The 15,478-nt window shown below is 41.1% G+C and overlaps 1 protein-coding gene across 2 annotated transcripts in view; it reads left to right on the top strand.

The window, feature by feature from the left end:
- The window catches only part of CADPS (calcium dependent secretion activator), a 796,875-nt gene that overhangs the window by 245,894 nt on the left and 535,503 nt on the right, over positions 1 to 15,478 (top strand). For both annotated transcript variants that reach the window (XM_079933010.1, XM_079933009.1), the window contains one exon: positions 11,149 to 11,373. The gene's annotated coding sequence lies outside the window, so the exon portion shown is untranslated. The remainder of the gene's footprint in view (positions 1 to 11,148; positions 11,374 to 15,478) is intronic.

Below are 15,478 nucleotides of genomic sequence, written 5' to 3'. Positions count from 1 at the left end.
AACTTAGGCAGGGATGTATAGAATAAGGCCTGTGGCTGATGCAGTCAGCCTTGTCATCATGTTGGAAGCCAGTCAGATGAAAATTCAGATTCACCTGGAGGGTATAACTAAGAAAATTAAGGGAAGAAGAACCAGAGTCTGTTGTAAATCTCTAGATCAAGCCACACCTAAAATTTTGACTTATCTTAGAATGTTCTGCCATGTGAAACAACACATTTCACTTTATTGTCTGAGTTGAAGTTTGGAGGGAAAAGGAGTTATGATCAACTCAGTGAAATCTGTAGAGCTCTCACCATGTGCAGGTATGGTGATAGGCACTTAACATGCAATATTTTATTTAACCTTTACAACATCTATATGAGGTAGTAGTTACATTATCCCATTTTACAGATGAAGAAACTAAGGCTCCAAGACAGTTAAATGATGTGCCCAAGATTACAGAGTGGTGAATTCTGGCTCCAGAGCCCACCCAATTAACTACTGTTCTAAAATCCCTAAAAGCACATTGCCTCCTTTCAGACCCTCCTTCCTACTTAGGGCCTTTTAACTCCTATTTCTCCCTGCTTAATTAAGAAGTTTGTTCTTGTCATTTATGTCTCAAGTCAGTTAACAACTCTGAAGTGGCCTCCCCTGCCCACCTAATCTAAAGTAGCTCCCTCCCAGGAACTCTGTATCCCATCATCCTGTTTCTTTCCTTTAGTATATTCTTCTCATTCTGTGTTTATTCCCCACTAGAATGTAAGCTCCATGAAGGTAGAAATCTTGAAACTTGTTCACTCCTGTATTTTCAGTGCCTTGTCTAGAGCTTGGCATGGGGCTGGCACTCAATACATGTTTAATATTTTTGAATGAATAAATATCTCAATTAATTTAAAATGATTATGATTATTTAGATAATAATTTCACTCCCATTAACATATGTTAATGAAATAAAGCAGGGATGAAGAGAAAGAGAGAGAAAGAGAGATGCTTTAGAGCCCTTGGAGACCGTGATCGTTGGTAGATATGTTTTGCTGTGGCACTTAAGCAGCTTGATGAGTCAGCCGGTCTGCATTCCTCTGTGAATAGCCAAGTTATCGCTTTAAATGTCCTCTGTATCCAGTCATATGCCTTGCTGCCCAAACAGCTATTTAAGGGAAGAGGGGAAGGAGTGGACTCCAGGCTCTGTGTGATTCATGGGCACAAGGAGACTGAGGGGAAGGAAAATGGAATGAAAATGAGAGCTGAACAAGATCAGCTCTTGCCCAGGTTTGTGTAAACTCTGAGGACCTCTGTTTAGCATGCTCCTTCCTCAAACCCACTTCTGCCAGAGCGCTCTCAGAAAAACTTCCAGCCTACAGCTGTGCCCTGCAACACATCCCCTAAGCCCACCCAACTTCAGAACCTCTGTGATGGACAGTTCCATGCATATGCCCAATATCCCACCTTAAGCACACACGCCTGGGGAAGTCTATCCACTTTTCTGCCTCAGAAGGAGAAATGGCCCCAAAATGTGGGGTCATTTGTGTCTGAGGCATAATCGTCAACCAGTGGAGGGTGAAAGTCAGAAGGGCCCCAGTCTCCCATTCTTTGATTGACAATTTGTGCAAATTTTCCTCAGAGGGTCCTCAGAGGAATTGAGCTCTAGTTGCCAACAGTGTGAAGCAGCTTACTAACGTAAACTCTACCGACTTTTCCCCTCCCTGTATCACTCTTTCTTTTTCACTGTGCTTTCTGGTGTCTCCTCCCAAATAAACTACTCGTTTCCAAGTCCTTTGCCCCAGGATTTGATTTTAGGGAAGATGTTGAACATATTACAAAGAAATTCTCCCAGATGTGTGTGAATGCAAACAGGAGACCACTCTGGTGGAAAAATTACAAAAAGCAAAAAGGCACCTCTTCCTTTGGGCCGACATAGACCCTCCCCGCCATAAGCATAGCTTGTATTTTAGCCCACCTGGTCTGTCTCCCGGGTGATTTTGTGCAGCCCCAAAATGCACAACGGTACGTGGCCTTCCTATCCTAGTCTCTTTCTGTATCTCTTCAGATGTAGCAAAAACATTTCTGAGGTGTATCAACTTCTATCAAATTCCAAAGTGACCATATGCCCCCCAATCCAATTTTTCCCATAGTAAATCTACCATGTGTGAATGTGTATATTTAAACCTCTTCTTATACACAACAATAATGATTACAGTGAAGGTTACATGTGTTTAGGTTTTGTTAACAAATTGCTATACCATACATTACCTCACAAGTTCATCACATGTGGATATTATTCCCATCGTACAGATGAGAATATTGAGACTCAGAGAGAATAACTAACTTGCCCCAAACAAAAACTAGCTAGTAGTCTAGGATATGGTTAACCCAATATTTTAACCCGGTCTTATGATTCCAAATCTTAAAACCTGTCCATCAGCCCAGGCAGCCTCAACAAGCAGCTCATGAGACAACCAGATATTTTTAGAACTTGGCTATCGTTTTTCTTACTCGACTGAGTTCTATAAATTTCCTGCTGATGTGCAAAGTAATTTTGAGGGGCAAGGATCTGGCATGTAAAACTCAGTATATATTTTTTCACTGAATGGATGAATGATTGAAAGGATGATTAAGGGGAGAATGGAAATACTCCCTTATTGATTCCCTAATATTGCAAATTAAAACCCAAATGATTAATTTATGACAACTACCATTTACCAGGAGACTCAAAAATGTAAAACAAAAAGTATCCATTCTTTTTTTTTTTTAACATATCTGGATACTTGTATGGGTATAACAATCACTTTGCTGTATACCTGTAACTAACACAACATTGTTAATCAACTACACTCCAATATAAAATAAAAATTTAAAAAAAAAGATTCCAGACCAGAACTGGAATCTTTCCACTTATTAACATTGAGGTTTTGAGCAACTTACCTCACAGGGTTGCACTGAGAATTAAATGAGGTAATATTTTCCCCAATGTCTAGGGCAATTTCGGGAACATAGTAGACTCTCAACAATGAGATGTTTTAATTACTATATATTAAGTGTCTACTCTATGCCAGTCACTGTGCAAGCCACAGGGAGGAACTAGTAGAAGACAGTCCCTGCCCTCAATGAGCCCACAGTCTGTGCTGTGTAGATTTGAAATGCTCTTGAGTTTGGAATGTCCCCTGGCCATGTGTTACAGTAAACATGCCCCTCATTGCCTTGTCACTCTCCTGTGAGTTCCAGGGAAATCACTCAGCTACTGTTTTGTTCAGGGTTGTGTATGAATTATGGTTTGTGCTAGGTTTCTCCGTCCCTTTCCCATTTTGGATCAGTCTGTATTTATCAAAGCCAACTGACTCAGGAAAGACCTGGAGCACAGAATCAAACAGCTAGAGAATTTCCCACACTTCCCAGCTGTGGATTCTCAGAAGAGGAGTAAATAGGCTAAATAGGCAGAGCCAGAGGTCCTGAGTTTTAACTAGTTCCTGTCCTGTGGCTAATGAAGACAGAGGGTATGATTTTCAGTTCATGAGCTTAGCTGCGCAAAAGAGAGAGAGAGAGAGTGTTACCGTAAAACAAACAAAACAAAACAAAATCCCTCTTTTCTTTATCTTCCTTCAATCCACTTGCTTCTAATTCAGAGTCCACACCTCCTGGCTAACTGGCAGAGAATGAGCTATTAGAGAGTTTCCTTCCTAGACATGATGGACATACTAGAGGCTGTGTAGCATCACAACCTCAGGAAAGCTTCTCTGATCATGAACTTTAACCTGTCCTAGTTAGCACTGAGAGTCCATGGTGCCTGCAGCCCACACCATCCCCCCAGTTCTGATGGCAGCAGTTCCTCAAGGCCACGCCTAGGGTCTTTGGGAAGGCTGGGGCTGCTGGGGTCTCCAACGACCCGAAGCACTCATTCCTCTCGGCAGTCGGGACATCTTCCAAGGCCGCTTCCAGGGACAGCTCAAATCTCTACTGCTTAGGGCAGGCACGCGCGCATGCACGCGCACACACACACACACACACACACACACACACACACACAGCTCTGTCTCAAAAAATCTGTTTTTTAATCCAAAGTAAACATTTTCTTCCTTTCTACTCCTGTTTCCCATAGAGGCTCCTCTCCCTCTTCTCTCCCTGCCAGAAAGAGATCTAGTATCATCTATTAAGTGGACATAGACTTTTGAGATCCAGAGTCCAAAAGGGAACTGTCCCTCTCCTTTCTTTTTTGCTGCTAATGTTCCCAGAGGCAAGAGAGCAAGCCTTGTTACCTACTTGAGTGAGGGAAGGGAAAAGAAAAATGTATGGGAAAACCATGCAAATTAACATGTCTGTAGATGATTCTACCACAGCTCTATGCTCCTTGGGTTTCAATGCAGCAAGCAGGGTAGTCAAGTAGGGTTTTGACTACCTAAATGTTTGATATTATATAATCAAAGGAGGAGAATCATCTTATAATAGCATGTGTTTATAGATAATTAGAAGTTAGACATAAAAGGAAATTGCTGCTACAATGTTTGTATTTGAGAAGAATTGATTATGATGAGGTGTGAGAAAGGCTAGCCTGCAAGAAAGTAACACAAACCATCCAAGGCCTTTCCCTAGAGAGTCCGACTTGGCATCCAACAGCACACAAGAGGAAAAGATAGAGGAAGAGATATAGTTGCAATAGCCATCACTCACTGGGCGTTTACCATATGCCAGTAACTCTATAATATTATCATATTTAAACTTCACAAAAAGGCAAAATGTGAGCTCCATGTGGGAAAGGATTTTGTTTCTTTCACTGTTATACCCCACAGCCATAAACAGTGCCTGGCACATTATAGGTGTTCCTTACGTATTTGTTAAAAGAATGAATAGATTGAATTGTCTCCATTTTATAGATTAAAAACAGATTTGGGGTGGGGGTGGTGATTACATAGTAAAAAAAAAAAAAAAATAGAATTTGGACCTAGATCAGTTTAGCACCAAAGATCCTACTCTTTCTAACCTAAACCCTGGGAATTGACCAAGAAAAATAATTCAAATTATGAAAATCAGAAATGCAAGAGGAGACATCTTTATAGAAGTAAAAAGAATTGTAAAGAAATAGTATTAAAAAAACAAATCAGATAACCTAAGTGAAATGGACAAATTCCTAGAAAGATACAAACTACTGAAAAAGACTCACTCAAAAAGAAATGGAAAATTTGAATAGACACATAACAAGAGATTGAGTTAGTCACTGTAAAACTTCCTCAAAAAAGAAGCCCAGGCCAAGATGGCTTTACTGCTGGATTCTTCGAAAAATTTAAAAAAGAACCAATAACAATTCATCACAAATGCTTCCCAAAAATGGAAGAGGAGGAAACACTTTCCACCTGGTACAACCAGTGATATGAGACTATGTACCTAACTCCATAGAACCCACAATAGTTATTAACACAATCTCCCAGCTACTCCAAATTCCAGGAAAACAAAAACTGAACTGAGTGTTTATGATCTGGATTATAGAGGATGCGGTGTCTCAACACAGAACATCCACTCAGACCCTTCACGACAGCCCAAGAGGGTGTAACTAAGACTGTAGAAATCGGAATATCAGGACTTGGATGGCAAGCGTGGCAGATTTTAGGTACCTGTTTGCCCCGCATCACAGGTGGTGTACTGTGATGTGTAATAAAGTGATCCTCCAGTGGATCTGTAATATAATCCTACAGCACCAAATAATGGTGCAGGCACAGCACGTTCCAAAGGAACTAAAGGGCTGTGGAGCATGGGAATCACGTCCAAGTTTAAATCATGCAGCCCTGGTGGTTCAAGGTAGAGAATCTTAAAAGCCTGCGTTGGCGGGAGGAGATAGCCTGAGAGTGTTCAACGTGAGGGCCCCTGCTGCACCCCCCCAGCTCTCCCTTCAGTGAAGGACTCATTGCCCCAGCTGCCAGGAGGGGGGGGTCAGCACACAGCCTTCAGCTGTCAGTCCCTTCAAAGATGGCCTTGGCTATAGGGGTCACCTCCTTTTTCTGGGGTAGCCCATATCCAAAGGCCAATATAAAAAGAGATGGCCCGGAGTATAACAACCTGGCCACCTTAGCCCTACCTGAGACACCTCATTAGGGCCTTTCTGGCCCTGGAGCTCCTTGGACATTTTGTGGAAGCTGTTGCTGGGCCTGCTTTGCGGCTCAGTTTCTCTCTCTGCTTAATCCTGCTTTATTCCTCTCCCTTCCACAAGTGTTGATCACAAGGTTGCTCCTTAGATAAACCTCCTGCATGATGACTTCTGTCTCAACAGCTACTTCCTGAGAACCCAATGCTTGACACTCCTTTAAAATTCTTGTCCCTGACACAGTCCCTGATCACTTTTGTATCATTTTTTGGTATCATCTGTTGACGGTCATCTTTAACGTCTAACAAAACTCCCGGGATGGCATTTTCCCTGGGGGTGGGGGGAGAAATTTGCTTGACTTGGAGAAGTGTGAGGCATTAGAACTTCAATTTATTTGTTTCATTAGCTTGTTAGCTTCTCTTTCTTATACCTAGAGCATTGGAGGGGAGGAAAAAGCTTTCCACAACCTTCTGAGAGTTCCTAGGTGGGTTGGAAAATTAAACTGACAAAGACAGATTGTTGGGAGAAATGCAGACACATTTATTTTATATAAGTTTTACATGGACATGGGAGCCTTCAAAATGAAATGAAGACCTGAAGAAACAGTTCAACCTGAGATCTTTCTGCTAGGTTTTATGAAGAGTGGACCATTGTGGAGAAATATGATAGGTCAGAGAGTAAGAAGTAAGTGGAGTAACCTGGGCGAAACTTAGCAAGACCTGTTCTGATTCTTCTCGGCATCCTTTTGTCTAAGGAGATAAGGATGCTCATTTCCTTCGGGGGTAGGGGGGCATCCCTCACAGAAGTGTTTTATGACCTACTTCAGGAGGGGGAAGGTCAGAGTGACCTTTCTACTGCTGCCATTTTCTCGAACTCCTTCATCTTATAATTCCATAGGCCAAGGTACCATATTTGGGGGTGGCATGTCCAGAACCCCATCAACATCAAGGTAACTTTATTCTTTCTCTTCAGAATCTTTATAGAATGAAGCATTCTCTGTCATTCACTTTCCCACAAGTGACTAAATTCACTTAAGCAGTTTTAACCCTGTTCTTCCCCTCCCCCAGCCCCCAGTTTGGTTTTTATGTCTAGATTCATCCAGAATACAACAGTTAATGGTTAATAAGCACCTAGTTTGTGCACACTGCAGGAATGGGAAGTAGAAACAGCTAAGCCATCCAGAGGCTCTCAGTGCTTTGTGTCTACCACGTGGGCCTCACCACTCAGTCCCTCTGCCTGGTTCCAGTGGACAGTCGTGGCCTCTCTTTAGTCAGAAATACCTAACATTAACAGACACCCCTATGGGAGCCCTGGACCAATGACTGAGTGATGGTAGTTGGTGTATAAAGTCACCAGTACCCACAGCTCTCAGTGGGATCCTTCTGAGGCACATTTTCTTTTCTTTTCTTTTTATTTTGTGAATATTTTTTAACATCTTTATTGGAGTATAATTGCTTTACAATGGTGTGTTAGTTTCTGCTTTACAACAAAATGAATCCGTTATATATATATATATATATATATATATATATATATATATATATATATATATATATTCCCATATCTCTTCCCTCTTGCGTCTCCCTCCCTCCCACCCTACGTATCCCACCCATCCAGGCGGTCACAAAGCACCGAGCTGATCTCCCTGTGCTATGCGGCTGCTTCCCACTAGCTATCTACCTTACGTTTGGTAGTGTATATATGTCTATGTGAGGCACATTTTCTACACCATTCCTCAGAGTTCCACAGCAGGACTCAACTCCAGGAGCTCTCTAGTGGTAGCTAGATGCTACCTACGTCATGACAACACAAGATGTCACCGCCTTCTCTTCCCTCTCTTGTTTCCTCGCTGCTCTACTGATTTCCTCACCCCCTAATAAACTACTGACACTCGAATCTTTGCTTCGAGATCTGTGTCTTAGGAAACAAAATTAAGGCATGTGTCATTCCCGAACATGAAGAATTTATAATCTATTAAATACTCAATTGACACACAACATAACATAAACATGCATGCAGATTTTCAGTGTTCATCCAGGCTTTCTTTGAAATCAAATAAATAACAAATTAAAATTTCAGCTTAGCTCTTAGCTGTCTGTGGCTCCCACAGGGGGTTGTTCGCTAATCCCATCAAAGGCTGTCCTTCCTGCTGAGAGGGCACAGCCCTCCTCCTGTTTCCTCCACCCTTTCCCAGCAGGGGCCATGCCACCATTAGCACCTCATTGATGGCAAATTCAGCAACTAGAGAAACAGAGAGAGGCTCCTTCTGGGAACCAAGGACACTGTTGCTGCTTTGGTCTCAGAATCAAAGAGAGGTTTCCATGTCAGAAGCTATGATTGAAATGATAAGCCTTTCTTTGAAAGTTTAAGAAAAAGTCACTTTCAGGGCCAGTTCTTTCTGAATAGCCTGGAAGGAAACACACACACACACACACACACACACACACACACAAACACACAAACACACACACACACACACACACAGAGTAAGGAAGATGTTCATTGTCCAGGAATCTGGAGAGTAAGAAAAATAATAAAAAGAATACAATAGTTAACCTTTTCTGAGTATGTACAATGCACCTATCACTCTGCTTACGTCAACCCTAAGCGTTAGGCATTTTTATCCCCATTTTATAGATGAGAAAACTGAGCCTTAGAGAATGTAGTCACTTGCTCACATATCGAGGAAGAAAATAAATATAAGCTCCATGGAAATAGGGACTGTATCTTGTTCATGACTGTATCCTTTTAGCACATTGTTTAGTGCCTAATTAAACAGATCATTTAATAATTTCCTGAGGACCAAGTATTCAGTATCAGAGGAATCGTATAGGGTGGTGGCAGCAAAGTTTTTCTGTTAAAGGCCAGACAGTAAATATTTCAGGCTTTGCAGGCCATAAGGTCTCTTGGCCCTGCCATTGCAGTGGGAAAGCAGCCATAGACAACACGTAAGCAAATGGGCATGGCTGTGCTTCAATAAACGTTTATTTACCAAGCTGGTAGAGGGCCGGATTTGGCCCACTGGCTCTAGTTTGCTGACTGCTCGTCCAGGACCTTGTTCCTCAAAAGTAGTGTCTGTGGACTGGCCACACAGGCATCACCTGGGCCAGAAATGCAGTGTGAGCCCCAGCCCAGGCCTGCTAAATTAGAATCTAAATTCTAAAATTAATAAGAGCCCCAGGGATTCATATGCTCATAACATTTGAGAAGCACCACTTTAAGAGACTTGCATAGTGTTGACTATCAACCAGAATAATTATATGAGTTTTCAAATAAACTTTTATTTCCATTTAACATTGCCTGAGTGTAATTACAGCAGAAATTTGCTTGGTTTGATGTGCCCAGGTCCACACTGTTTATTCTTCCTGATGAGTGGAGAGAGGAATGTGAAAAGCTGAGGAGGATACGTTTTAAGGACTACAAAATTGGAACAGTTCACCAAATCTGGACGGTCTAATTCAGTGCAATTCACAAGTCATCACACCATTCCACAAAACCAAGAAGCCCCCAACGCCTTCTTTTCCTTTCCTCCCACAAAATGGAAACAGCTCTTACTGAACTGGACCAATCAGCTCTGAATCTGATTGCTCAAAAGCATGTACAAATAATTTAGGTGTCTTTGCCATCACAGGTCATTAAATGCCCACAAAGTGCACAGCTGTTCCCATAAAGGTCACTCTCAGAGCCTTGAAAAAAACAGAATGCCTCTCTCCAAGGACTGAAATGCCTACTCGTTAAACTTACTGATCATTTTATGTTCTGTCAAAGATGAATCCGTAGTAGAAAAGACAAAGGAGGGAGAGTGTGGGCTTGAGAGTACTGTCCTAGTGCAAAAACAATTGGCAAACTCTTCCGTCTCTTAGCAACCACATGAGCCTGAGTGAGGCACTTGGGTCCTCAGAACCAGTGTTCTCCAGTAGAAAACAGGCATTCAGATCACCAGATTCTATTTTCTCAGTACCTGTAAACATTTTACTGGCTTATAACTTCTGACCCAGCAGCTATACTACTAGGAATATGTTCTATAAAATGTTCATATAAGTATGCAAAGGTTTATGCTGACGTATATTCATCCAGTGTTATTTTTTAATAGTAAGTTTGGAAGCAATCTAAAGGTTTAGCACTATGTGGGAAATATTCAGTAAATGTTCAAAAAATTGTGGGAGAGTTAACTATGTTATAATATGCAACAGTTTAAAGAGAAGTGGATCCATTTGCACTGACGTGAGAATATAACTGTGCTTCACTATTAATTGAAAAAATAAAATGCAAAACATTGCCATATTTCATTGATTTTAAAATGTGCATTTTTCACATTTTCACATCATTATGTCTTATAACGGATGGTGTCTTACAGTTGCTACTGGCCAGGCAACAGTCTTGATGGTGTTATATACAATAACGACAGATTGTGTAATCAGTGGCATCTTAGATTTAATACAGTATGCAAAAAGAACGGCATACATATGTGAGTGGATGTGTTCATATATGTTTCCTTTACACTATGTGTGTATATATATATATATATATTTACAGTGTGTATATATATATACTTTGATATATATATATATATATATCAAAGCATTGAAAAATGCCTAGAAATATGCATACCAAATGAACAGCAGTCACTTTGAAGGAGGAGAAGTAAGCAAATAGGGCTGGGAGTGAGTTGAGAGAGGTAGATTTGCTTTTCAGATTTTATACTTTTTACATTTTTTGCATTGTATTGACAGTGAACACATTTTACTTTGCAAATCACAAAAAAAGTATGATAGGGGCTTCCCTGGTGGCGCAGTGGTTGAGAGTCCTCCTGCCGATGCAGGAGACACGGGTTCGTGCCCCGGTCGGGGAAGATCCCACATGCCGCGGAGCGGCTAGGCCCGTGAGTCATGGCTGCTGAGCCTGCGCGTCTGGAGCCTGTGCTCCGCAATGGGAGAGGCCACAGTGGTGAGAGGCCTGCGTACCACACACACACACACAAAAAGTATGATAATAATAATGTCTTCATTCTTATTTCACAATACTGGAGCGACGAATGTTATCATACCAAAGTAATTGCTGTAGAGCTCTGTGGCCATTCTGTTTTCCTTTCTCTTCTACAGAGACCAGGCATAAGAGACAGAAATTGAAGACATTAAGTACAGCCACCTCTTTTATTTTGTCTCGAGTGCAACATTTATTCTGTGCAAAAATGAGCGGGGATGGCCCATGGCAAGAGGAGAAGCCAACCTTTGGCTCATTGGGATGTCACTTCTGATCTCGAATGTGTCATGAGGCATTCATTCATGAGGCAAATCATCAAGGAAATGTCAAAACATCAGGAAATGGTGAGTAAATAGACTCAGATGCTTTGGTGCAAACTTGCTGAGAACAGAGGCTGTGGTTTCCACATGCCTCTATAGACTCCAGTGGTAGAAGCCCTCATGAATAGTAACCACTTATACATTTCAGGGTCAATGATGGTGGCACAGCCAAGCATGCCAGGCCAACTGGTGAAGAAGGGCCTGGACTTTAGGTGGGAAGGACTGAAGGGAGGACAGTCCAGTTTGACAGTTCGAAGGCTTTCTCTGGGAGCCAGAGAAACAATGCCCAAAGCAGAGCCATTTTCTCAAAGAGGGACGTTCCATCACTTATGATAAAACTTAGGTCGGTGCTTTGCAAACTGTGTAGCATCCTGTTCCTTCCTATTGTGTAGGTAGGGGTGTACATCTCAGGACAGGGTCTATATGTTTAGCTACCTGGGACCTTGTGCTTCACTGTAACCAGGGCCAAGCCCACTATAACAGGCACCAGGCAAATTTTCTTTCTTCAGCAAAATTAACAGAGCAAACTTGCCTCTTTAGAAGTATGGGACTATTTCAAGTTTGCCCTTGAGGATCTGTAGGGTGAGTTAACCTCAAGTGATCTATAGACAGAGAAGTCCAAATGGAAACCTGGAGCCAAAAGACTTGAGCAAAAAGTGGGTGCAGTTAATGAAACAAGACTGATGTGCATTGATAATTGCTGAAGCTAGGTGATGGGTGTATAGAGACTTTTTGCTCTACTGTGATATATGTTTGATTTTTCCATAATTAAAGGTTAAATAAAGGAAAAATAACTGCGGGCCTCCTGAACAGGAGTGCTGAATTTGTATATCAGCAGGGGGGGCTAATGTGTCAGCCACATTCCTCTCATTATATTCTCAATTTCCTTACCTGAAAAAATGGAGGTAATATCAACTCACTGGGTTGTGACAGTTAAAGGAAGAAATGAATGTAAAATTCCCAGCACTGAGCCAGAAAGTGTGCTACCATTATTAAAATAAAATACGATAAAAATACATCTAAAATACCAGTGATTGACAATGACTATATTTTAATGATGGAAACATTTTTACTTGCTTTCTTTTATTTTCCCCATTTTCTATGTTGAGCATGTATAGAATTACAATTAGGAACGAGTGAAATAATATGTTCTTGAAATTAATGTTGGTTCATCTCTTCCCATACGCAAAGGCATCTGAAAAACTTGGACTACAAAACATTCAAGAACGTTCCTAATATTGTAATTTCAATTCCTCCCTGTCTGAAGTTTAAAGGCTTTTTCAAAAATAACTGTGGTTTAAAACTCCTTAAAGAACAATGAAAAAAAAAAAAAAAAACCCTGAATTATAACATACCCACCTCTTTCTACCTATTGGTTCCAAAAGGCATTTAAGTTAGCTGCTGGCTATTCCTGTGTAAAAATAGTTCGTGATTTTACTTGACAAGTGATGGGTTACATAGCTCACCCTGCAGTTCCCCAGGGAAAAGCATGAAATATTCTACTACTGTCAAAGAAGCCAGATTGCTGTTGGGTTTTTTGTCTAAAACGTATGTACCATATGCCTGTTGCTTCTGCTTTTATTTGGAACATAAAATAAATAGAAGACTGACTTCCAGGAGTTATCCATGTTGCTGCTGTTATGAAATGGTCTTATACACTGTATCAGTTATCAGTTTGCCATGGTGATGCTACATAACTAGGTGAAATTGACATAGCAACATCAGTTCCCTGAGAGTAGTAGAATATTTCATGTTTTCCCCTGGGGTAACTGCAAGGTCAGTTCCTGTAACCCTCAAACTATCTATAGACAGAGAAAATTCAGATGGAAACTCAGCAGCCTACAATAATAAGCATTGATTTAACTCCTGAGTCTGCAGGGTACCGTCGATCAGGCTCGGCTTGGCTGATCTGAGTTGGACTCAATCTCATTCACATGTCTAAGGTCAGCTGACTGTGGGCTACTTCAGGGTAGCCTTGGCTGAAACAAAGGGGCCAGGGGCTCTGCTCTGCTCCAAATGATTTTTGTCCTCCAGGCTCTCCTAGGCATGGTCTCCGGATGGGAGAAGAGCAAGCACAAGCAAAAATGCCCAAGTGCTTTTTATTCCCTCATCATTTTTTTCAAAATACGTCTTATATTTTCCCCCTTTTTTTTTCAAGTGCCTTTTTAAGCATCTGTTGTGTCCTGTCTGCTAACATCCCCATGGCTAAAGCAAGTACCTAAGACAGCCCAGGCTCAAGGGTGAGGAAGTAGATTCTGCCTCTTTGGTGAAAGGAATTGCAGTCAAGTGGCAAAAGTTGAGGCTACAAGAGAGGGTTAAAAAAATTGAGGCCAATAACGCAATCAAAGTGCCATATAAAATTACATAATAAGAACTAGCATTTCTCTGTGATGTTGTGTGTTTGGCAAAACATTGTTATGCATCTTCTAATATCTAAGTACATCCCTAAGGACTGAAGAGGGTTAATCCTTTTAGGAAGGCACTATAAGTTGTTTCAATGTTGAAATTTATTTTTACTTCTACCATCTTATCCTTTGGTTTGCTCATATATGCAATGATAGTTTGAAGTTAAATTTTAGAGGTCAGTGAGTAAAATTGCGTCTTTGTTTTTGGCACATGCAGTTTGTGGTTGCCTGATAAACACCCATTCACCTTTCAAAACCCACTTATTACATCACCTCCTCTAGGAAGCCTCTCTGGTCCCTCCAGATAAAATTAATCATGCCCTCCTCTAATCTATCTTTGTGCCTGTGCTTGAGCCCGCTTTCACCCTTATCTATTGGTTTGAGCTGTGATCTGTCTCTCTACGAGCCTGAGCCCATTGAGGGTCACAGGTTTGGGGATCAGGCTACCAGAGTTCAAAAACCTGGGCTACCATTTTTTCCATGTGGGACCTTGGACAGCTTGGACAACTTATACAACTGGGGCTAGCGTGCCTCCTTTTTATCATCTGTATGATGGGAATAATAATTGTACTTGCTTAAAAGTGATATTGGAAGAATTAAATGAGTATTAAACATTTAGTAAAATATCTGACATGGGCTACTAAATAATATTAGCTGTTATTAATTATAGTCTTCTTATCCTTAGTGCTATTTAGTTGATTTTATACCACCTTGGGAGTAAAGTTACAACACTGGGTCTCGACTGGCGAAGTACCCCTAGATCCTTTTTGTTTTGTTTTTCAAATATTTATTTATTTATTCGGCTGCATCAGGTCTCAGTTGGGGCATGCGGGATCTTCATTGTGGCATGCATGTGGGATCTAGTTCCCAGACCAGGGATCGAACCCAGGCCCCCTGCATTGGGAGCACAGAGTCTTAGCCACTGGACCACCAGGAAAGTACCCCCTAGATCCTTGAATCCTAAAAGGGTCTTTACAATTCTACTGTTCAGATCGAAAGTACAAATGATATTGTAATCAGCACCTGAAGGAGAAGGGGGCAGAAACTTAATAGCTGGGCCAAGGGACAAGCCTCTCGAGCCCACCTGGTTCTGACCCCAGCAGGTAATTCCATGAAGATAAAGAAAATAAAATACAGGAGGATCAAAATATACTCCATTAATATTCATCTTTATAGATCTCATTTCTAGATATTGTTTTTCTGTTCCTCTGAGCAGAAGTTTCTTTTCAGTCATTTCAATAAGCTCTGTTTGCCAAAAACCAAGTAATAAGATGAGGTAGGGACAGTGGGAAATCAAATGAAATGGCATAACCCATCCCTGAGGCTAGAAGCAGCAATGAAATAGAATTACAAAAGCCACCCCTAGGTCCAGAATTTGAATGTCACGTTTACTTTGAGATGTCTCATCTTCAAAATGGGTGAGCTGAGGATTAGAGGAATGGAACAGATGGCATCTTGATAAATTAATACTCTGGAAATGAGGGAGGAGACATATTGTCTACAAAATGCAGAAAGCATGAATAAAGCATATGGTATATTTTGATGCAGCTGAAGATTAATTTAAATGTTTATGTCATTGTCATTGTTATAGCATATTTGGGGGGAGAATGAATCTTAACAAATGGAAAAATACACTTTAGCATTTATTCACTGTGTCATAATGCTACCAAGTAGTAAATTGAAAAGATGTACTTGGTATATAAATAAAAAACATGCTATTGCTT

Source organism: Stenella coeruleoalba, assembly GCF_951394435.1.
Source record: "Stenella coeruleoalba genome assembly, chromosome: 10".
NCBI lineage: Eukaryota > Metazoa > Chordata > Mammalia > Artiodactyla > Delphinidae > Stenella > Stenella coeruleoalba.
Note: the sequence above shows the minus strand (reverse complement) of the source record. Positions and strands in the feature narration are given on the sequence as shown.